Genomic DNA, 25,804 nt, shown 5'->3' with positions numbered 1-25,804 from the left:
GATTGAACCTGAGCCCATGAGATACAATAGAGATATATACATATAGTTTTCTACTTATTAGATAGTTTTGGCCTATTAAATAAAAGGTTACAAAATTCTTAATAGAGCCCTCTGAAGTATGTTTGAGACTAGTTACTACAGAACTTAGATATGAAACAACTAGTAATAAATTAGAACCTATTGGAAAATAAAACTAAAATTCATAAATCATAAAATTATAAAGTACTCTCTTAAAATACCTTGACAAACAATGACTGAACACATCTTTATGCCCTAGAATTTCATAGAGTATATTGTTAAAAAATAGTATTGCATATTTCCTCTTAAGATTTCTGGGGGAAAATACTAATATTTCCAGCTTACTGTATTTATTTACCCTAGGCAATCCTTGCATTACTGTTTTCTTTGGTTTCACCAGTTGATAATCTACCCCTCCATGCTTTATGCACATTTTGCCATCCTGATTTGTGGTGTTTTCTGACATTGAACCAATCCAGGGTCAAATTTAGAAATGAGTATTCATTACCTTAAATGCTCCCTACAGTGGTTAACCCAAGAAGAGCTTGAGATATGGGCATTCCGCCAGGAGGTGAACCAAAGCAATTTTGGTTACAACTGATTTGTGGTTTGATCTTTGCAGATGTACTTCACTTTGATCTCAGTTTTAGGAAGTCATTGTAATTCAGTGGAGCCAAATGTGGTAAGTGCCTGAAGACAGTGACTTCAGTGCATATGTTTTATCAGCTGGATATCTTTTCTTAGCCAGAATGAAAATTATGAGTTCTTCACATAATTTATATGATAATAGAAAGGTGATTATATAGCTTTTAAAATGATTAATGATTGGCTATTCTGTTAGCCCACGGACAATACATAATCTATAGGAAAAGGATTCTCAGTATTGGTATCTGACAGATGGTTTCCCAGTATATTCAGTATTCCTGCAATTGGAGATCAATATTGTTATGAGGAAGGGTGAGGGAACAGTTTTTTGTATACATTTTTTCAAAGATATTACAAATTGTGTATGTTATTTATATATATTACAAATTATACTTGTTATTACACAAATGTACAGTACTACAAAAATTAAATTTGCATATACATAACAAATAGCAAGTTAACTAAGTCACAAATTAATAGGACAAAGGGGTGCTGCTTGCAGTTTGGAATAGGTGATTTTTATGATAAATAGAATTAAGTAATATTTTACTACACAGTGAGTAAAATACATGGATATTGTTCCTTCAGGCTTACACATATAAATATGTGTAACTTTAACCCTAAAAATGAGTACAGAGAAAGCACGTATCACTTTCTTAGTTCAGACAACAGCACTTCTGAGTATAATTTAGCCATGTTTTATCCTTTCCCTCCCAACCAGGACGATTTCAAATATAATTTAAAAGAGAGACTTTTGCAAGTGAAGACTTTTCACTTTGTTAGCCTTCCTTGGGTTTAAAGTGTTTTCTCTATTAATTCTCTATGTGTATGGAGAGGAGTGAATTTTAGCTCTATTCCTTATCTCGATACAACAGACTGAAAAATTGATTTATGGTTGTATATCCTTAAGTGCAATCTATTATACTGAAGCAATTTGCTTATGTCATGAAGTTTTTGTAAAGGAGATAACATCCTTTTATGCATTTATACACATATACATATCATAGATAAATCAAACAGTGAATGCAAAACCATCTTTTAATCAGTTCTTAAAAATACCTATTTGTAAGATTTTGTCTTTTATTTACTATAAAAATCATAAATTATGGATGGAACTTTGTTCTTATTCTTTTTATTCAACTCAACTGAAAAACCAAGTGTGCCCTTTCATTCCCACCTCTATGCAATTGTCCTGAGTGCACAATCCTTTATGAACATTAAGGCAAAAAAGATTAGTGGTAAATGTTTAACAGATATATTTTTAACTAAAAAAATATATATATATTAGGAAGAGCCTTAAAAACTTATAACCAGAAATTATGTCAATAGTGAAATTCAACTTAGCAGTCAAATCAATATGGCTATGTTCAAATGGGAGAAGGAAACGGCAACCCGCTCTGCTATTCTTGCCTGGAGAATTCCCATGGACAGAGGAGCCTGCAGGCCGCAGTCCATGGTGTCGCAAGAGTAGGACACCACTTGGTGACTGAACCACCACCACCACCGTGTTCAAATGGGAATAGCCACCTTTCTGGTTTTATGCATATTCATAAAAAGTTTTTGTGAACTATAGTTGTTAGCTTCTATCAGTTCTAAAATGAGAATCAATCTTTGTATCTCTGCATTTTTCTGTTTTTTAACAAATTTTTACCTTAATGCTATACAGTCATCTCAACTGTGTTGAAAGCTATATGTGTATGTGTGTGTGTATGTATAGGTATACACATACACACTAATTACAAGAGATATGAGTAAGGTGAGTCTTGTATTCTAGAGCCTTTTATGAAAAGTCTCTAGGAACACTGTAAGAGAACTAATACGAAGTCAGGGAGTACATGTTATGTATTTCGTAAACAAAGCTTTCTCTTTCTCTCAGACTAAAAGACACTTTCCATAGTAAAATAATTTTATACTTTTAGATGGAACATATTTTCTTATAGTGAGAACTTCTTAAGAAACACATTTTTTATCCTTCAAGATAGAGGAAAGATCCTTTAGAAGAGGCAAACATTTAAAAACATCTTTTAAAAATTGTTGTGAATTTTAAGCTGAGACCTCCTTTAACAGTATGATTGTGGATACTAATTTTGGAAATAAGAGGCATATCTATCTAAAAGAGATAGCAGTTAGTTAGAAACAAGATCCATTGACCTCAACATGAGATTGTCTCCCTTACTTTGGAATGAAGCATCTTAGTAAACAGATGCTAACGCAAGAGCTTCATCCACAGAAGGAGGTAAAATAGCCAAACCTGCAGCAGTCTTCCCCACAATTGTTTTTTTTTTTCTTCATTTTGCTATCCTTATAATTCAGGCCGTCATTTAGGAAATACATTACTGCTTACCACTAGCTATCTTGAAAGTGAAACGTACTATTCTGGTCAAAGCCCCATTTCCCTAATGGTGATTAAAACTGGGCAGAGAGCCCGATGTAATAAAAACAGTCTCAGAGCTTTTTCACTAACCTTCGTCTGGGAAAAGCAACATTGGAGGTTTTATTTCTTGAAAAATGCACAATGTCCATATGATTAAATGCTCTTCAGTCTCTTTTCAGCCACAGGCTGCACATCCAGGCCTTAATTGTGCCAGCTGTTCTCTTAACCCATCACCTAAATATTGCTCTCGAATGTAATCTGTCTTGATAGAAAGCCTTTTAACTTTTCTGTTTTACAATTCGTCTTTCTTATATGGCAAATGAAACATCTTTCATTTGAGAAAAGTGAGCTCTTGGGAGGAAAAAAATAAAAACAAAGATTTTTTTTTTATTCTGTGTGTATTAAGGCAAATCCCTTTTCCTGTCTTAATTGAAATCAGTTAAGCATTCACGAACTTCACCACAAAGACTGAATGAGCTATTTTTCTTTTTAAATGAGGCCAAGTCTTGTTGGCACCCGTGACGAAGACCATCCTGTGCAAGGGCAGGTTGCCAGCAGGTTTCACATTCAAGGCCAAGGTTTCACTGCGTTTGCTCAGCTTCTTCCATAGTCTGCAGTGAAGCCACAGTGCAGGCCAGGGGCGTGCCTCCTGCACTTGTATTATTGTCTCTGCTTTTCAGTTGGTGGATTTGGAAACAAAGAAAGAGATCCATTCACTTTCTCTCTTGCAAAAGAGAAAAAAAAAAAAAAATGAAGGAAGGGACTGGGGGATGCTGGGTGAAAGATGCATAATAACCCAGGGCCAATTTTGCAACTTCTTGTGAGGCTTAAATCATTTCAAAATAAAGAGTCATGTTAAACAAAACAAACAAGCAAAAAGGATAACCTTAACTGCTAAATGTGAAGAAATCAAACTGTAATATCTAAGTATCGCTTTATCTTAAAACAATTAAAATAAGAACAGACTAAAAATAAAACAAGGTTTTTTTTTTTTCCTTTTGTTGGCTTAGCTACATACATGTGAGAGATTTACTATGCTTTAAACACTTTATAATTACACTTACTGGGGGTAAAAAGGGCAGTAGGTGATTCTTTAACCAAAGCGAAGTGGATTTTAAATGGCTGTTTCTGTCTCTGTATCTCCATCTCTTCCTCCGCCTCTCATTTTTCCTTCTTTCCCTTCACTCTGACAGTTTTGACATTAAAAATATTGCTAGATTAATTCTGTTGCATTAAGAAAGTACCTCTCAGGCCAAAGTTTTGTAAAGCCTGGTTTAGATAAGCGGGGAGAAACAAAGGAAAAACAAACAAAAGGTCATAATAAATATGTCATTATTGCTATAATTACCTGTAAGGGAAGGATACCAGTTATAGTAATTAGGAACCCAGCTTCTGAAATCAAGCAGCTCATATTCAAATCCTGATCATGGCTCTTATATGTGACCTTTAATGCCTAATACCTTCATTTTTAAAAACATGGGTTAACACAATATTATCTACCTCTGAAGTTTATTAAAAGGTCCATGTGAATTAGTATATTTAAAATACTTGAGTGCCCAGCATAGAATACTCAGTAAGTATTAATGTATTTAGCTAACTAAAGGCAAATATATAGTACTGCTCAGTCTTCAAAATATTTCAATATATTTGAAATACCACTTATAAAACTTCTTTTGAGGAGATCCTGAAATATGAACAGGATTTCGTACTGCTTTGTGGACACCCAGTACATCACAGCTACTTTGACTCTCCTGTTGCATAGTCCACTTTTCAAATGTATGTCAGGCAGGTACATGTAAATAATTTAGTTTCTGCTGGTGTTTGTCATACATTATTAAAATACCAACTTTCTGTTGGTGTCTTCAAATTGGTAACTTACAACTACTATCTTCAAATGATTATAGGGTCCTACATTTTTACTTTGCTGCTATGTTTCCCATTTCTTCTCCAAATTTAATCATCTGAGTATACATTTTAAAATTAATGTCTTTGATATTTGGTTTAAATTTGAAAGAGTTGCCTATATTTTGCCAGATATCTTCACTGTAACTGGATATGAAATTCAGTAAATTGAAAAGTCTTTTCTAAGGTTTGAGAAAACTTTATAAAGAAGCATCTAGTATTTATCCAGTCACACAGTTTTATTGACTTGTCTTCACTTAAACAGTGTTCTTTATTGAGAAGCAATTAATAGAGTATTCTGGATAATGAATAAGATGAATATTAATCTCTGATGTTCTAGCACATACTGTTTTATTTTCAAGTTACAAAAGCAAGTAATTATTTTCCTTGAAGTAGTTTGTAAAGGATATACATCTCTCATTTTTATAAGGCTCTATATTTAGTTAGAATTAACAAAAAAAGGAATTCTGTGGGTTTTCATTGAAATTCTCATAAGAATCTTCTGAAATAATATTAATGCTATAGATGATTTATATAAAAGTTCATTACAGCAGCTGTATTGACGTTTACACTACTCCATCAATGGTCAGTATACTTATAAGTCATGTTATTATTTGATTAATGCATAGGAACTGTGTCAATAAAGATATTATTTGGTCAGTTGTCTAGGACTAGACACTTAAGAAAGAACTTAAGAAGCTTGTGCTCAAATGATATGGTAGGTAGATTTACTGTGCTATTTCCTGTCTCAGACAATGCTGATTTCAGAGAGTTCTCTAAGCCAATGAATGATAGATATATGAATGAGTAATATGAGTTTGAAGATAACAAATTATAGAAAAATACAGAGAGTTCTCTTATTTTAAATGCAGTATATCTGATTTCCAGCTTGAGATGGATGGAAAACAACATAACTTTGCACTGTATAAAACACTATGTTGGTGCTCAGTGTTCCATCACCAAAAAAGGAAAAAAGAAAAAATGCAGCCAAATAAAATTTTAGTTAATTAAATCTTTAAAGAAGACTGTCTAATTATAACCTCTCAGCCTCAGCAGGTATAATTGTTGAACATTACAACCTGTTCCAAATTATACATCAAAATACAATTGAGTTACTAGTAGGAAGCCCAAGTGATTTTTGTATGATTGAACTGATGAACTTTTATTACTAATACTGTTTCCTCTGTTTTACTTCAATAAATCACATAAATTTAATTATGGTGTGACAATTGAAGCTGCATTTGACATTTTTCAAAATTTTTCTCACCATTCCCTAGTTAGTAATGTACATAACTGAAATAGTTGATAGACCTTTAGTGAAGTATGCACATTGACTAAGAGTAGGTAATTAAAACTTAAAATCAATCAATTGATACAATCAGTGTATCAAATTTGATACAATCAATGTATCAAAAGGAAAGCATAATGATGTTCGGCCAAAATGAGAGACTTCCTTAGGAGAAGGAACTTGAGAATATAATAATGTAGTCTTCTAGAGTGGCAGACTTCACTTGGTACTATAGCTAATTGGCTTTATTAAATAGGATCTTTTATTCCATTTGGAGGTAAATTACTAGATTCTGGTTTACACAAGAAACAAGAAGGCTATTGTATACCTTTTGTTCTTATGCATTTTACTTTTGAATAGTGTTGAATTGCTGGCTGACTCTATGGATACCTGGCAAAATACTCAAGTATGATTATAAGCTAGTGTTGCTTTACTTGTTGTTGAAATCACAGTTTTTGCTTTAAAATGTAACTTGCAATTGAGATGTTCTAAAGCTTTTTTTTTTTTTCTTAATACCTACTTTTGTTATAGTCCATTGGCAGATACTGGCCAATCATGGCCATGCTTTTATGTATCAGTCAAAACATATTATTTGAAGTTAATTATAAGATTTGATATCAGTGTTTAGCCTAGTCATCATTATATTTCATGTTTAAATAGGAAAAATCTTAAGTGAGTTTAAAATAAAAATATTTGGAAGTTCTCCTGGTACGTGGATGAAAGGATCTTGATGTTCTGATGAAATCATTACATTGGTCTTGATCTTACTCTTGTTCTCACTGACTTGTGTTCTCGCTCTCCCTCTTCCTGTCGCTATGTTTCCCTATGTTAAGTGATTTGACCAAAATCTCAAAGGCAGTAGTAGAATCACTGTTGATACCCCATCTATTCATAATAGTATTTGTAGTTCCACTGATCATGTGTTTTAGCTCTTACTAAATTGTGACTCCGTGAAGGTGGGGTGCTTTGCATGCCTTGTATCTCTTAGAGCATGTAACATCCAACACTGCACATGGAATATTTGCATAAGTGAATATGTAAGTTTATGCTGATAAAAAGAAAAGATAGTAATCATGGATAATTAAGCTTTATATTAAATAAAATCATTAATGTCACCATCAGAAATCCGATGTCAGCTTAATTGACTTCAGTGTTACTACATTTAGCCTATCAGAATCAACCTTATGAAAAACTAGGTCGACTCTTTGTAATTTGACATATGTGGCAGTGTATTATTAGTGAGGATAACTATCAGTCACAAGATGTAAGCCAACTTGCACGAGCATGTTATGGAATGAAGGAAATTTCTTTATGGAGCCTCTGATTTGCCAAACATTCTGATTAGCTCTGAACATGCATTATTTCATTTAATCCTCAAAGTACACTGGGAAATAGGTATGGTTATCACCATTCTAAAAATGAGGAAACTGAGATTCAGACATACTTAAGCACTAACTTCTAAGCAAATTGTAGAATTCAAGCACATAGCCTGGGAGAGCTGCCTTGGATTTGTGTTTGCTTCTAAAACATCTGCTTCTGCTTTATTGAATACGCTAAAGCCTTTGTGTGGATCACAACAAACTGTGGAAAATTCTTCAAGAGGTGGAAATACCAGACCCCTGACCTGCCTCCTGAGAAATCTATATGCAGATCTAGAAGCAACAGTTGGAACAGGATGTGAAACAACAGACTGCTTCCAAACTGGGAAAGGAGTACGGCAAGGCTGTATATTGTCACTCTGCTTATTTAACTTATATGCAGAGTACCTGATGAGAAACGCTGGGCTATATGAAGCACAAGCTGGAATCAAGATTGCCGGGAGAGATATCAATAACCTCAGACTGTCATCAGTAAACGCAGATGATACCACCCTTAAAGTGAAGAGAAACTGAAGAGCCTCTTGATGGAAGTGAAAGAGGAGAGTGGAAAAGTTGGCTTAAAACTCGACTTTCAGAAAATTAAGATCATGGCATCCGGTCCCATCACTTCATGGCAAATTGATGGGGAAACAATGGAAACAGTGAGAGACTTTATTTTGGGGGGCTCTGGGCTTCCCTGGTGGCTCAGAGGTTAAAGCATCTGCCTCCAATGCGGGAGACCCGGGTTCGATCCCTGGGTCGGGAAGATCCCCTGGAGAAGGAAACGGTAACCCACTCCAGTATTCTTGCCTGGAGAATCACATGCACGGAGAAGCCTGGTAGGCTACAGTCCACGGGGTCGCAAAGAGTTGGACACGACTGAGTGATGGAACGGAACGGAAAATCACTACAGATGGTCACTGAAGCCATGAAATTAAAATATGCTTGCTCCTTGGAAAAAAAGCTATGACCAACCTATACAGCATATTAAAAAGCAGAGACATTGCTTTGCCAACAAAGGTCCATCTACTCAAAGCTTTGGTTTTTCCAGTAGTCACGTATGGATGTGACAGTTGGACTATAAAGAAAGCTGAGTGCCGAAGAATTGGTACTTTTGAGCTGTGGTGTTGGAGAAGACTCTTGAGAGTCCCTTGGACTGCAAGTTCATTCTAAAGGAGATTGGTCTTGAATATTCATTGGAAGGAGTGATGCTGAAGCTGAAACTCCAATACTTTGGCCACCTGATGTGAAGAACTGACGCATTTGAAAAGCCCCTGATGCTGGGGATGATTGAAGGTGAGATGAGAAGAGTACAACGACAGAGGGATGAGATGGTTAGATAGCATCACCGACTTGATGGACGTGAGTTTGAGTAAGCTCCAGGAGTGGATGATGGACAGGGAAACCTGGTGTGCTGCAGCCCACGGGGTCACAAAGAGTCAGACAAGACTGAGTGACTGAACTGAGAAGATTAAAACATATTTACAGTAATAAAATTTGAATACTAATAAATCACATGATAGTAATCTGATTAAAATGAAACTATCTACTTTTTTAGAATCATAGCCAGTTTTTTAGGAAATATGACCACCTGAAACAGGTTGTAACTGTCTTATTATTGTGATTGTTATCTTGTTATTCTACATTTACCCTGTCAGTTAAGTAGGAGTGGATTTTAGTATCCTTATTTTAGAACTTAGAACCAGAAGAACAAAGTTGCATGTTAACACAGCAATACATTTAGAAATAAAGTCATGAAGGTATCCTTCAGACTTAAAAATCTAAAATTATTGATATCACACTAATGACTAAACATGATCCATAATTCTTAGAATATTTTTCTTATTGCAGGACTTTTATACTGTAACAATAGAGGGAAATATTTTACAAAATATTTTGGAAAAATAATTAAGAGTCTTTATTGAAAGTATTTTTGCTTATATTTTTATTGCTAGACATAACACATTCATTTTTATAAAAAAACTTAGAAATACAGAAAAGTGAGATAAATCTAAAAGAAGAAAAAAAATCCTAGTATTGAAAAGTGTACTGTGTTTTAATGTTGACATTTTAACTAGTACTGGTACCAAGAGTCAATGGCACATTTACCCTTTGTTGAAAAACAATTGTTCTTGAAATTACTATATTTTGTTGGTACAGTCTACCTGTTATGGTTCCTGTTTATATATAGGAAAAAATGCATTTTGAAAGTTGAGGCCAAAATGTCATAATTTGCCTCTCAATTTGCCTTCTGGCAATGCCAGACTTCATAGTAATCATTTGAAAAATTTCCAAGTCACATCAGTGTGCTTTGCCTTCAGAGAGCACACACAATTTACTTTTAACCATCCTTTCGTCATGGGGAAGATTAAATACAATGCATGGAGCCTGGAAAGGTGGGTGACAGCTGGGAGAGATTTCCATAGAGGCCTCAAAGCCCTTCCAGAAGATTGATTGTGCAGTGTTTTCTGCCAGTTCCTTTAGTTTTACCCAGGTTATCATCCCATCAGGAAAGTTGGTGCTGGACCTCATCATGTTGCTGACAATTTAGATGACCTCAGGACATTCCTTTAATCTTCTCAAGCTTCATTCTCATTTTCAAAAGTACAAGTAAGGACCCTTTGACGCTCTAATCCATCTGAAAATATTATAAAGAAAAATTCATTTGTGTTTGCGAAAAAAAAAAAAAGTTTTCACTCTTATGTTTTCCATTTGTATTGACTTAAATCAGTAAATGGACTTGCTCTGAGTGTAGTAGGAAGCATAGGCTGCCTTCATACAACAGTGAGCGTTTACTGACATGTGGCCGTTGGTTTTCATTTCAGTACCAGGAAATCAAGGCAGTTTCTTTGATGCCTCATTACACTGAATTCTATCTTTCTCAGTAAGTTTGTTTGGGAATGAATTACTGCAAATCAGTATATACTTATTTTGTGTTTTTACTCTTCCTTTAGCAGCATGACTTTCTTGATTTGGGACTGGTTAGAAAATAACGCCTCCTCAATTACTTAAACATCCCTTGTCGACTGTTCAGTTCACTTCAGTCACTCAGTCGTGTTTAGCAATAGTTAAAAAAATTGTGTGTGAAAGAACTTAAATCGTCTGGCTCTGTTTCCATAGCTCACTGAAACTGGCAGATGGGAACACAATAGCAATTGTGCAGCATGACTGCAACCCCGACACACACACAACACAAGTTGATAATTGGGTTCCTCATTACAGACAGAGAAGGGCCTGTTGACTGTCTCTAGTGCTGAGGAGTGTGTACAGTTACTCTTCTGTGGCGCTGGGTCCATCAAGCACTGAGTGCTCTGAGAAGTGACAAGGTGACCCGCCATAGAGGCTGGTGCCGGCTGCGTTCATGTGAGTCACAGGGGACAGCGTTTCGGTGTTGCCCGACTGCTGTCAAAGCTTATTTCCCTCTCTGTTAACTGGTTGAAGATGTGTGTGCCAAGAGGAATTTTATGTCAGTGGTGCATTATAAACGATTTTGTCCCTGGCCCAAGCAAGAAGAGTTCATCAATTCTTTATGGATGGATTACAGATCCCACCTTCTGCAACTTTTTTTTTTCATTATGTTAAAAGTTTGGAAATGAAGCACATGTTATTATTTGGAACCATTTCATTGCATGAGGATATCAAACATTAGGTTATTTGTTTCCTTTGGTCTCTGGATTATTTACTTTCTTGCATGACATTTGACACTTTGGCAAGCTAGCAATTGAAAATAACCCATTACTAGAGATTACCTTTCATTGGGAAGCAGGTGTCATATTTGATAATGAGTCAGAGTCAACTGAATCTAGGTCAACACAGGATTAAGCAAAACTATATATGTGGAAAGACTAATGTCCTATACATACAAGATGTTTGTTTTTGTGTTGTACTAACACTATTAGTAAAACCTGCACTAGTTCCCAAATTGTACTTTTTGTGCACTTTCAGAATTCAAATGTGTTTGTTATATTTATACTTTTCAAGGACAGTTGTAGGTCAGGCATCAGCCCATTGAAATATTTTCATCTGAAAAAGCATCAGGTGAGGGTCTAGCTTTTTTGCTGTGATTAATGGCATTTCAGCTTCTGCCCCTTTCTTGCTTCTGAAATTGGGGATGGAGAAAGCTCCCACCACAACTCATTCACTCACCCCCTACCCTGCTTTATTTTCCTCATAGAGGTCATCATTCTCTTATGTGTTTATATTCACTGGAGGAATCAACCTCTAAAAGGGCAGAAAACTTTCCATAACTTATTGCCTATCATTATTTTCCAGTCCTTAGAAAAGTGCCTGCCATGAAGCAGTTATTCAGAAATCATTCAGTTCAGTTCAGTTCAGTCGCTCAGTCGTGTCCAACTCTTTGTGACCCCGTGAATCACAGCACACCAGGCCTCCCTGTCCATCACCAACTCCCGGAGTTCACCCAAACTCATATCCATCGAGTCGGTGATGCCATCCAGCCATCTCATTTTCTGTCGTCCCCTTCTCCTTCCGCCCCCAATCCCTCCCAGCATCAGAGTCTTTTCCAGTGAGTCAACTCATCGCATCAGGTGGCCAAAGAAATCATTAGTTATCCTGAATAGGAGGGGAGTTTGGGGGAAAATGGATAGATATATATGTGTGGTTGTATTCCTTTGCTGTTCACCTGAAACTATCACAACATTGTTAGTTGAAGATACAAAATATAAGTTTTTTAAAAAATTAAAAAGTCATTAGTTATAATGGAGTGTATAACTAACTCCCTAGTGTATTCCATTTGCTTGGGAACACATTCTTACAATAAAATAATGAAGCTGTGTCTTGGATTACAGTCAGACCATAAAACATTCAAATTAGCTATGCAGTACTACTTCAGTTAGAGTAAGGATTAAGTAGACTGAATTAGGAATTTAACCATCATTTGTAATATTTTCCATATAGTTTTAAATAAATGGTTAACAGATTATAAGTCTAGGACTACCTGTATGTGAAGAGTAGGGAAAAGATGTACAGTTAATTTAAGCTGTTTTTATTCTACTGTACTGCTTTTTGGTCCACTTTATGTTGGAGAAAATTTAAAACTCTAACTCTTAATTAGGACAGTTGAGGGATGACAGAATCTGAAAAACTACTTAACATTTTACATGTGGTAACAGCAGATGTTTTTTACATGAATGTTTTTAGACTTATAGGAAATCCTAACTTTTGTTGTAGCTGTCTTTGTTCCAGAAATAGGATTTTCAGTTGATATATATAGATTCTGACCTCATTTCTGGTCCCTTATATATAGCATGTAATACAACAAGAATATTAAAATTGATGAAAATTTTCTTTATAATAAATAATTCTGAAGTCAATCCATTTACGCCTCTTTTTGAGGGTTTGACATTTTTATTAAATTAGTTAAAATATAACAACAATATCTACAGGAGTTAAATATACCTGGGTTCACCCTGGAGAAAGCTTTTGACTCAGAGAAGTGGGTCCAGAAATGTGTGGAATGCTCCAGTTTGGCTTCTTAGTGCATGTAGTAGGGTTTTCAGGAAATTAGAGCTTTGGGGAACAGATTTATTTCATTGTTTAAGGATTGCCTTATAGTTGTTCATTCCTTTGAAATTCAGGTTTTACTGAGATGACAAAATGACTTTTTGATAATCCTAGGAGAATGTGTACTTTCTGAATTAGAAAAAAAATCTAGATTGTAGGATTAATCTTTGAAGAAAGCATCCTAAAGTTAGACTTAGCGTACATACCTCCTGCTCAGTGAGTGCTCACACATATTTCACATCTTTTCAAATCTCAGCTGTAAATCCAAGTATTAATCAAAAGGTGCTCCATTAAAGATTTTGAACAAATAGTTGATAGTGCATTCACTTTGCTATAAAACCATTTCAAAGGAAACCTTAGATTTTAGACTAATGATCTGAGCTAGCAGACAGGCTTTCTTGCAGAAAATAAACTTATTGGCTTTTGTCGATTCCATTTTCACTCATGTACTATCTCATTATCAAAATAAATATAGCATTATTCAGATACATTTTGGCTCTCAACAAACCATACTTTTTACTGGTGTTTTTCATCATGAGCCTTGAATAGATCAACTTCTTAAGCCATTTATATGCCTAACATCCATAACACAAATATTACAAGGAAGAAAAAAAAAAAAGGAAGGATCTGGAATAAAAATATATTAGACACTTTTGCTGTAGACCTTTGAGGTAGTGTCAGCAAAAAGTTTATATTTTTTTTCCTGAGTTTGTAATTCATTTTAGCTTAATTTTTGTTTTATATTGGGATGTAATTGATTTATAATTTTGTGCTACTTTTACATGTACAGCAAAGAGATTCAATTGTACATATGCAGCAAAAAGTTTCTTAATAAATGATGCATCTTCCAAAATTTTTGTCCCACTAAAAATGCTTAGAACTACAGGAGTCTGGGGTCTATTTCAAAATTTTGAAATTTGTTTTCTTACAGTGTTTTCCAAGCATTACCTTTATTGTTTTTGCCTGAATTTGATTATGCCAGAATTCTGTAAGGAATTGCCCAGACACATGAGTGTCTAAGGGCTTCCCTGGTGACTCAGGAGTGTAAAGAATCCATCTGCAATGTTGGAGACCTGGGTTCGATCCCTGGGTTGGGAAGATCCCCTAGAGAAGGGTTAGGCTACCCACTCCAGTATTCTTGCCTGGAGAATTCCATGGACAGAGAAGCCTGGCAGTCTACAGTGCATGGGGTCACAAAGAGTTGGACATGACTGAATGACTTTCACATGAATGTCTAAACTTAAAAGCAAAGGGTGAAAAAAGCATATGTAAATATATATAGGCCATATACCAGATACATATGTATTTCACCTTATCTCTGACTAAAGTTGTCATTTTTACCTTAATAAATGGTATTTCTATAAAATTAATTAATTAGCAATCTTAATCCATAGGTGGTATTGTTGTTGTTTAGTTGCTAGGTTGTGTCTGACTGTTTGGTGACCCAAAGGGTTGTAGTCTGCCTGGCTCCTCTGTCCATGGGATTCTCCAGTCAAGAATACTGGAGTGGGTTGCCATTTCCTCCTCCAGGGGATCTTCCCAACCCAGGGATCAAACCCAGACTCCTTCTTTGGCAGATGGATTCATTACCACTGAGCCACCTGGGAAAGTTCAATCCATAGGTACTATGGATTTAATCTCTATAAGCCTAATTTCCTCTTGGAGATAATGACGTCTGCTTTATTTGTTCTTGTGAGGATTAAATTAATAATGTTTGCGACATAGTTTGTATAATGTCTGGGTTATGTTTAACAAGGATTGTCTCCTATTATTGTTTTTGTGTTAGAGATAGTACTGTAGTTTTCATAAAACAGACTCCATAGTTGAGCATTTAAAACGTCTTCAACTTAAATGGGTAGCTATTAATACTTCTAGTTGCTGAGCTGCTGTGTTACCTTTCTCCCGCGCCCCCCATGTTGTGACAGTAGATGGGTAGACACTAAATCCCAGCGTGGAACTGGTCCTCTTTACCCTTCATCTCTACTTCCAAGCATTGTCACAGCAGCTACAGGGAACATGTCAGCTTATGTGTTCAGAACATTCCATTAGGCGTCATAGCTAGTGCCTCTCTTCCGACAATGTCATTTTATGTCAACAATACAAAGTCTAGAGGTGAAATTAGTTGGAGTGCCCATGACTCAGCCACTTTTTTTCTGGGAATGACTCATTCTGCATTTACAGATCCCCGACTTTGTGCCATACACCACTCTAAGTGCTTGAGATACAAATGTGGATTTGCTGGGTCACTTAGGCAGAGCAGCCCACAGCCTGGGCAGACAGGATGTGGCATTCATTGTAAACAATATGGGCTTCCATACAGCCAGTGCTCTATTAATGTTATACCTGTCTATCAAGGAAAAGTGTGATTAAATATACAATAATGTGGGCTGGCTAGACAACCTAATTCTATAATTTGGAACATACATTTCTGATCCTATATTGATATATTTTAGCCCAGTTATTATCTCCACAATGTACATTCCTTTTTGTTTTCTTTCAGTGTTAGGTATGATTTCACTCTTTTGCATATCACATAAAATCTACCCTTTATCAATAAGTTAGTTGTCTGATGCATACCTTCCCTTGATTATCCTGCCAGAAACTCACAATGTGTATAAAATAAAAAGCTATCACCCTCTCCTCTTGCTCAGCAGCCTAATCTGCCTTTAGCCTTCCCTGTTTCTAATAATGACAGCATCTTTACCGGGGTCTGTCTGTCTCTAACCCTCAGAATTCTCTTGGCTTTTATTTTCTGTCACATGCCTTTTCATAGCCAACTAGTTCCTAAGCCCCATAGGTTATTACACACTCCCGACTCGATGGACATGAGTTTGAGTGAACTCCGGGAGTTGGTGATGGACAGGGAGGCCTGGCATCCTGTGATTCATGGTGTCGCAAAGAGTCAGAGACGACTGAGCGACTGAACTGAACTGAACTATACACACTACCCTGGACTGAACTCAAAATTCATGCATTGAAGCCCTAAGCCATCAATGTGACTGTATTTAGGAATAAGGTTTTCAGAATATTCCCCTTCTTGGATCAGAGCCTTGCATGGCAAAGGGGCTTGTGTAACTCAATGAAACTATGAGCCATGCCATGCAGGGGCACCCAAGACGGACAGGTCATAGTTCAGAGTTCTGACAAAATGTGGTCTGCTGGAGGAGGCAGTGGGAACTCACTCCAGTATTCTTATTTGTTAATGTTAAATAAGGTCACAGAGGTGGCTCCCTAATATGACAATGACTATGGAGAAGAGAATGAGAGAGAAGGTAGCTAGCTATAAGCCTCTTACCAAAACCTGGTTGAACTGGCATCTTGATCTCAGACTTCCAGCCTCCAGAGTTTTGAGAAATATATTTCTATTGTTTAAATCACTCAGCATATGGTATTTTGTTATATAGCCTGAGCAATCTAAGATGCTTGCATCTGCAATAGTTCGAGCCTTCTTCCTTCTTTGCATCAACACTGTCTCTACGCAAACTGACGCTTCATTACCCACCACTTGGACTTCTGAAGGAGATACCTAAATGGTTTACTCTTTAATATCTCCTCATCTCTGATCCAGTCAACACAGTGATGTCACTTACATATTTTAATCATGTCATTCTTGAATAGAAAACCTTCAATGGTTCACTTTAGCGGACAAAATTGAGTGAGTGAGTGATAGTCACTCACCAACTCTTTGTGACCCCATGGGCTGTATAGCCTGTCAGGCTCCTCGGAATTTTCCAGGAATTCCGAATACTGGAGTGGGTTACCATTTCCTTCTCCAAGTGGGCAAAATTAAATATATTTAATTCTCTATTCTCCTCAGATTGTCATTCAAGATCGTTTCTGCTTATACAAACCCTACCTAGACTTTCACCCAGTTGTTGCTTTTCTTGTGTATTATACTCCAGCTAGGTGGGGCCCCAGATACCTCTTGGTCTTTGCTTTTTTCATTACTTTTTACTGCTAAGTCCTTTCTCTGAGTCCATTATCTGAGTTGGTCTCATTTCCATTCTGTCTCCATCTATTACAATCCTTTGCCTCCTTCAAGGCTCAACTCAAATGCACCTCTGAATCCTTATCCTTATATAATAGGATTTCATTTTTTCTCCTCCTTTGTTCTCCAGTGTCCCATAGCTCTTTGTTGATATGTCTTAGTGACTGAAGGTATATTCTGCTTTGTATCATTGCCTTTTGTCTTGATTTTTCATAACTATCTCTATCCCACTAGACTCTAACTAAGCTTTTAGATGGCAAAGAGCTTTTGATCTTTGAAACAGTAAACAATACTATTTTTTAAGCTGTTCTGTATTTTAAAATATAAGGATTGTAGGCGTGCTGTGATTCATGGGGTCGCGGAGAGTCGGACACGACTGAGCGACTGAACTGAACTGAACTTATTATTAAATAATAAGCACTTAAATATATTTTAAGAAATAGAATCGATTTTTAATTTTAATTTGCATACTGTGGTAGTCCCTGCATTTGTATGTTAAGTGAAGCTCAAGCAGTAACTTTTCTATGACTCGGGCAGTTATAGTTTCTTTTCATTGAGACGCTTGTGTAACTTTAAGAAGGGAGAAATACAGAAAACGTGAAAGGTTTTTCAATTGAGAGTTGACCTTCGTAATCTAATAGCAAAAATATGTCTATTATTTTCAATTTTTATTCTTAGTGGGATGTAAACAGGAATACTGCTGCCTGATATCGCGTTTATAATTCAACCTGACCATCACAAAATGATGTATAATAGACCAATGTAAGATTATTTCTCATTGGATAAAGAGGGGAAAAAAACATTTAGCAGTTAATTCTCAAGATTATTTTCTGACATGTTCCCTGCCTTTTTGTTGTGGAGAAAGAGACTCAGAGGATGAAGAAGTGGTACTTTCAATATGCTGATAAGTTAAGCTGCCTAAAAGCAGACACTGAATCCTATTGAAAAGAATTTCATTTGAGTTATGCTGAGGGCATTGTTTAGCAAAATACTACACAAAAAGTCTTGACCTCTGTGTGTGAAATGGCAGATGTTCACAGTGAGGATTGAGCCTTGGGGCAACATAAATCTTCACTATTCTGTGCCTATTTGCTCAATAACTGGGTTGAGTGGGGGAAGAAAAGGTTCAGAGAATTTTTTACAAAGCAGCTGCTCCAGGCACTGCAAATGGATGTGCTGCCCTTAAGATAAGAAAAGCAAACAAGCAAACAAAATTCCCTAGACAGTATGAGTTCACCAGGTCAAAAATAAACACCTATTCTTCCTCAGAGCTTTTATATCACACATTTTCAATGCAAATCAGGTAGGTCATGGATGGGGTTTTTTCCCTTATCTCTGCTAAAAGGGGAATTTTCAACCATTTCTTTACATTTGACAGCAGTATCAGAAAAGTATGACACTAAGCACCTTCATTCATTTAACAGTCACTTATTGATATTCTTCTGTGTACTAAGCCTGTGGGTTCAAATACAAAGTTCACATAATTGAAATAGTTCAGTTCAGATCAGTTCAGTCGCTCAGTCGTGTCCGACTCTGTGCGACCCCATGAATCACAGCACGCCAGGCCTTCCTGTCCATCACCAACTCCCGGAGTTCACTCAAACTCATGTCCACAGAGTCGGTGATGCCATCCAGCCATCTCATTCTCTGTCGTCCCCTTCTCCTCCCACCCCCAACCTTTCCCAGCGTCAGAGTCTTTCCCAGTGAGTCAACTCGTCGCATCAGGTGGCCAAAGTATTGCAGTTTCAGCTTTAGCATCAGTCCTTCCAATGAACACCCAGGATTGATCTCCTTTAGAATGGACTGGTTGGATCTCCTTGCAGTACAAGGGACTCTCAAGAGTCTTTTCCAGCTGCACAGTTCAAAAGCATCAATTCTTTGGCGATCAGCTTTCTTCACAGTCCAACTCTCACATCCATACATCACCATGGGAAAAACCATAGCCTTGACTAGATGGACCTTTGTTGGCAAAGTAATGTCTCTGCGTTTTAATATACTATCAAGGTTGGTCATAACTTTCCTTCCAAGGAGTAAGCGTCTTTTAATTTCATGACTGCAGTCAGCATCTGCAGTGATTTTGGAGCCCCAAAAAATAAAGTCTGACACTGTTTCCACTGTTTTTCCATCTATTTCCCATGAATTGATGTTCAAGCAGGTTTTAGAAAAGGCAGAGGCACCAGAGATCAAATTGCCAACATCCGCTGGATCATGGAGAAAGCAAGAGAGTTCCAGAAAAACGTCTATTTCTGCTTCATTGACTATGCCAAAGCCTTTGACTGTGTGGATCACAATAAACTGTGGAAAATTCTGAAAGAGATGGGAATACCAGACCACCTGACCTGCCTCTTGAGAAACCTATATGCAGGTCAGGAAGCAACAGTCAGACCTGTACATGGAACAACAGACTGGTTCCAAATATAAAAAGGAGTACGTCAAGGTTGTATATTGTCACCTTGCTTATTCAACTTATATGCAGAGTACATCATGAGGAAAGATGGGCTGGAAGAAGCACAAGCTGGAATCAAGATTGCTGGGAGAAATATCAATAACCTCAGATATGCAGATGACACTACCCTTATGGCAGAAAGTGAAGAGGAACTAAAAAGCCTCTTGATGAAAGTGAAAGAGGAGAGTGAAAAGGTTGGCTTGAAGCTCAACATTCAGAAAACAAAGATCATGGCATCTGGTCCCATCACTTCATGGGAAATAGATGGAAAAACAGTGGAAACAGTGTCCGTAGTACTGATATCTTAAACAGAGTTTGTGTGTCACATGTGCTTCACTGAAAAGAAAATAAAAATGTTTGGAGATGGGGATGGGTTGCTGGGACAGTGACGGGGGTAGGTCAGAATATCCTCCTAGTCACATTTGTTGTTGTTGTTGTTCAGTAACTCAGTTGAGACTGACTCTTTGTGACCCCATGGACTGCAGCACGCCCAGCTTCCCTGTCCATCACCAACTCCTGGACCTTGCTCAAACTCATGTCTATTGGGTAGTGATGCCATTCAACCATCTTGTCCTTGTCATCCCCTTCTCCTTCTGCCTTCAGTCTTTCCTGGCATCAGGGTCTTCTCCAGTGAGTCAGCTCTTTCCATCAGGTGGCCATTATGGATCATATAAGCAGTCAGGTTCGTGAATTATAAAGCCTGACTTTTGAAAAATTCTACAAGTCTCATTTAGTTTTTACTTTGACAGGATGGGCTTCCCTGGTGGCTCAGCTGGTAAAGAATCTGCCTGCAATGCAGGAGACCTGGGTTCTATCCCTGGGTTGGGAAGATCCCCTGGAGAAGGGAATGGCTACCCACTCCAGTAGTCTGGCCTGGAGAATTCCATGGACTATATAGTCCATGGGGTCGGACACAACTGAGTGACTTTCACTTTTGACAGTATATATTTGAATATATACTTTGTGGGTAAAGAATCTACCTGCAATGTGGGAGACACAAGAGATGAAGGCTTAATCCCTGGGTTGGGAAGATCTTCTGGAGGAGGAAATGGCAACCCACTCCAGTATTCTTGTCTGGAGAATCCTATAGACAGAGAAGCCTGGTAGCCTACAGTCCAAAGGGTCATAAAGAGGCAGGCATGACTGAATGACTGAGCATGCACACATATATTTGAAAGTTTATGCAGAACAGATAAAATCCAATCTATTTGAGTTTAAAGTTGTCAGGATATCAATTTAGTATGCCAAAAACTCTTCGCAAGAAGCAGTTGTGATCAAATGGTAAGTGGAGACTTAAAACTGCACATCAATTAAACTGTGGTTCTATGCAGTCATTCTTTGACTCCAAGGAACTAGGGGAACCACTTTTTCTTCGGGAATAGTGACCTATGGTCACTGTGGTTAGCATGTATACATTGCAGTAGGCCGCTCCTGGTTCTTTGTCTTTCACCCCCTGGTGTTCATGTGTATTATATTAGCTACCTCTTGCGTGCCTGGAAATGCACATGAGCATTCACACTTACATGTACATGGACACACGGTCAAATATGTGCAGTGTGCTGAACCACTGTCCTTCCCAGTCTCCTAGTATTTTTTCTCTGATTTTAAGAAAATAATTTCTCCCTCTCCTTTTATATCTCTCTTTACTAGTTTTTTCTAAACACAAATAAAATCTCTCCTGATTTTTCTTTTCTTTAAATTTGTGGAGCAAAATTGAAACAAAACAAAATACTATGCTTAACAGAGAGTGTCCCAGACTTTCTCAGTTTATGACATTCTGAGCATATTGGTAATTTTTTCATGGAACCGCTAGGCTGAAAGAAATACCTTACAGTTGTGTTTAATTAGCATAAAAACTATTTAGGTATTAACTTAGTCATCTTTTGAAAAAATAATGCATATAAATTGAAAGAAAAAAAAAACTTTGTATTTTATACTTAGAAACTCACAGTTACTTAATAATGGGATAAGTGTGCTTGTTGGGTACTGACCAGCCCTCAAACCTAAGAGCCAGATTGTACATTCATCCTCATTTCTTCCTCCATTTTGGTTTTAATGCAATGTTAGTATTTGCCTTTATATCACAAACACTGTCAAAAACTGAACTTTGAAAAGCTATGGCATCATTGAACGGGATGGAAAGCTGAGTGCTGAAGAATTGATGCTTTTGTACTGTGGTGTTAGAGAAGACTCTTGAGAGTCCCTTGGACTACACAGAGCCTAACCAGTCAATCCTAAGGAAATCAGTGCTGAATATTCATTGGAAGGACTGATGCTGAAGCTCCAATACTTTGGCCACCTGATGTGTAGAGCTGACTCATTTGAAAAGACCCTGATGTGGGAAAGATTGAAGGCAGGAGAAGGGGATGACAGAGGATGAGATGGTTGTATGGCATTACCGACTTGATGGGCATTAATTTGAGCAAGCTCAGGGAGTTGGTGGTGGAGAGGGAACCCTGGCGAGCTGCAGTCCGTGGGGTTGCAAAGAGGTGGATACAACAGAGTGACTGAATTGAACTGAGCGAAGCTGAGTTTCTTCACTGTTCACCTAAAACTATCACATCGTTAATTGGCTATAGCCCAATATAAAATAACAAGTATTTTAAAAAAGAATTTTATTTTCAATAATTTTTTACTAGTATTTCTTTTATATTTTTAAATAAAATTGTATATATTAAAGGTTTAAAACATGATTTGATATACATATGCATAGTGAAATGATTACTACAGTCAAGCTAATTAACATATTATCTTGAATATATGAGTATTACTTTAGACCATTGTTTTCATTAAATAATCATGATTTTAGGTTAATTATCTTTTGGACTTAACCTCTGAGTCTAATAATGAACCATTTCTAACAACACCACGTGGAACATATTCGAACTTCTAACAAAGGTCCATCTAGTCAAGGCTATGGTTTTTCCCGTGGTCATGTATGGATGTGAGAGTTGGACTGTGAAGAAAGCTGATCGCCGAAGAATTGATGCTTTTGAACTGTGCAGCTGGAGAAGACTCTTGAGAGTCCCTTGTACTGCAAGGAGATCCAACCAGTCCATTCTAAAGGAAATCAATCCTGGGTGTTCATTGGAAGGACAGATGCTAAAGCTGAAACTGCAATACTTTGGCCACCTGATGCGACGAGTTGACTCACTGGAAAAGACTCTGATGCTAGGAAAGGTTGGGGGTGGGAGGAGAAGGGGACGACCGAGACTGAGATGGCTGGATGGCATCACCGACTCTGTGGACATGAGTTTGAGTGAACTCCAGGAGTTGGTGATGGACAGGCAGGCCTGGCGTGCTGTGATTCATGGGGTCGCGGAGAGTCGGACACGACTGAGTGACTGAACTGAACTGACCTGAACCAGTTAATCACAAACACACTTCTAGAACCTAATGATTATTTTTTTTAAATTGGAGATTTATCCATGGATGCTCCCTGCCGCAAGCCAAGAATCCCACTCTATCATTGTAAAGTCATTTTTTCTACTAAGTGTTCAAAATACAGGCTGACTTTTGGAACAGAAGTTGGGTTTGCTTTTGACCTTGGTTTACTTTCTCGTTCCTTCCACTTGACAACACACTTCTCAGCATGATTTGGTGACAAGATTGAGGTGTAAGAAAATAATGAGAAGATTGCTAGGTTGCCATTAGAATAGTCTTATTTGACTTTTGTTACCTTTTAACAGATTGTCATGTTGTTCAGTTGCTTAGTTGTGTCTGACTCTTTGCAATCCCATGGACTGCAGCAGTCAAACAGATTGTTGATCCTGCACTTTTAATCTGCAAACTGTCTGTGGATGTTCAGTTGGATTAAGGATTGAATGCATCAGTTTTATTATTTTTAATTAAACATCTTTCAAGATAAGTGGTAGTATTTTCAGTACAGAATTTGTTTTAAAATATTTATGGCTGACGTTTTAGATTATAAACATAAGCATTGTTCTATTTTAAATAGAAACTGCTGAAAATAAAATAGGATATAATTTGCACATCTAATACATGTTTTCAAATAAAATCTAGAAGATATATCAGTTTAAAATTTCATAACTACGTAATGCCCTTGTAAATGGATGTGGATGTGTTGTCAACCAGTAAATTTTATGTGTGAGGATTCAAGTAACTTCATTTTCCCTTTTACTAAAGTAAAAGACTAAATCATTCAACTGTTTTAATTTATGGTATGTTGTTCTGTTTATCTTTCAGATTTTATTGATCTGACCCAACCTGTCTTGTGACTACTGGCTGGAATTAAGGTTGGTGATGTGTTTATATATTAAATTCTGAATAAACTGTGAAATAAAATAGAGGATTGAGGAGCCTTTGTAGAGTTGGGTCAGAGTACTTTTACAGGTCATGGTAAGAAAGTTGTAACTTGGTGAGAACTGGATACATTTCAGATTTGCAGACGTTTTCCTGAAAAGTGTTTGTTTTCTTCGTTAGTATTTCTTTGATTATCAAGTTTCATTTCTTTTACCTGCTTTACTTGCAGAATTTTGATTAAAGAAAAAGATACAATTTTAAATCATTCATTTAATAAACATATCAAAAGTATGATTTCTTTGCAATGCTGGCTAGTGTTTTAAAGAATGATCAGCTTTCTGAGTTTGCAGGGAAATACTTTTGAAGCCCACAGTTGGGTAGCCACATTTCCCAAGCATGGTAGAGCTGAAAAATTGCTCATTAATTGCATATTTCAGTTAATTAGCAGAGTTTTAAGATGCCACTCTTTTGCTCTGTTTCCTTGTTAATTGGTTTTAGGGGAGACTCAAAACTAGCTTAATGGAGTTTAGAATAATAACAGAGCCTTAGAGGGCACTGACATAAATAGGCTTAGAATTTCATTTATTCCCTCCTCCTTTCTTCTCTAGAACATGTATTCATAGTTAAAAAAAAAAAATGAATAAAATACCTGCTTTTGTTGCTAATGAAAGAGTAAAATGCCAGGTGTTGCTAAACTTTTTGTATAGGTTTTTGGTTAATAATTTAACAGAAAGAAAAACATTGGCTTTTCCTTTGTGCTTATATTAATCAGGTATTTAGCCTTCAAATTGCAGTGTCTGGATGGCTCTAGTGGTAAAGAGCCCTCCTGCCAATGCAGGAGACATGAGAGACTCGGGTTCAGTCCCTGGGTTGGGAAGATCCCCTGGAGGAGGGCATGGCATTCCAACTCCAGTATTCTTTCCTAGAGAATCCCAGGGACAGAGGAGCCTGATGGGCTACAGTCCATAGGGCCTCACAGAGTTGGTCATGACAATAGCGACTTAGCATGCACACACAACACATCGCAGGCACACAGTAAATATGTTACCTTTTCTGGTCTCAATTTTGACCTCATTCTTCCACCCCCAGCACATCTGTCTCACATGCATCTGCACTGGTGTGTGCATACACACACAAAACTATTATCATTTTTCCTTTTCCTGTACAAACTGCTTTCTTATCCTTGAAATCTGGGTAGACTGTAGCAAATAAGATATGTTGGAATCATGCCTACTGATAATTGGCAACTTAATAAGGAGAAAAAGGGACATGTGTATAAAAGTGAGAGTTAAATTTGTAACCTGCATTTGTTTCATTTTGTGTTCATATAATTTGGAGTTGAACTTACGGAGGACGTTTAGGCTGGTTTCTTTCATATTCACTCCTAAGCATATTCTCTGTAAACTCGCACACATTTAAACATGGAAATCTTGTAAGACTGTTTGGACTTTTGCTACTCTTCTTTCCCTGCTAGCTTCTACCCATCTTTCAGTAAAAAATAACAGCTAGAATGAGATTTTTGCAAAGTAGAAATCTTTTATTCAGGAATATTTTCAATGCATAAAGTTGGATATGAAGTGTTGTTTTTAAATTTTAATTAAAAGTAAATTGGATTTTGTTCTCTTCCTTTTGGATTTCTGTTTGTGGTTGGTATGGTCAATATCACAACTTGAAATCTCATTTCATTTTGGCTACTCTTCAGAAAGGAACAAAAAACTGAAAAGAAACATGTAAAAGAAGAAATGAAAAAACATTTTGTTAAATAGAAAAGTAAATAACTATAAGAGTAATACACAAAAACTTTTTTAATCTAATCCTCTATTCATTTTCTGTATGTAGAATTTATTTTGTGGGAGTGTGAACATAATTTAAATGTGTTTTGTCTAACTGTGAAAAGTCAGGATGACTTACATACTCCAAAATAAATATATTTGATTAAAATATACAGTGTTCATAGAAATGGAAGCTTATTTAAATCTCTCATATTACAAAGTCTTTC

The 25,804-nt window shown here is 36.8% G+C and overlaps 1 protein-coding gene across 7 annotated transcripts in view; it reads left to right on the top strand.

Moving 5' to 3' along the window:
- Positions 1–25,804, top strand: part of MAP2 (microtubule associated protein 2) — a 302,956-nt gene that overhangs the window by 49,364 nt on the left and 227,788 nt on the right. For all 7 annotated transcript variants that reach the window (XM_088827874.1, XM_088827897.1, XM_088827891.1 and 4 more), the window contains one exon: positions 23,749–23,798. The gene's annotated coding sequence lies outside the window, so the exon portion shown is untranslated. The remainder of the gene's footprint in view (positions 1–23,748; positions 23,799–25,804) is intronic.

The sequence above is a fragment of the Moschus berezovskii genome, chromosome 2, assembly GCF_049115385.1.
Source record: "Moschus berezovskii isolate FMDL1 chromosome 2, NW_MosBer_1.0, whole genome shotgun sequence".
NCBI classification, from domain to species: Eukaryota; Metazoa; Chordata; class Mammalia; order Artiodactyla; family Moschidae; genus Moschus; species Moschus berezovskii.
The sequence above is the reverse complement of the archived record's forward strand: the minus strand, read 5'-3'. Positions and strand labels throughout refer to the sequence as shown.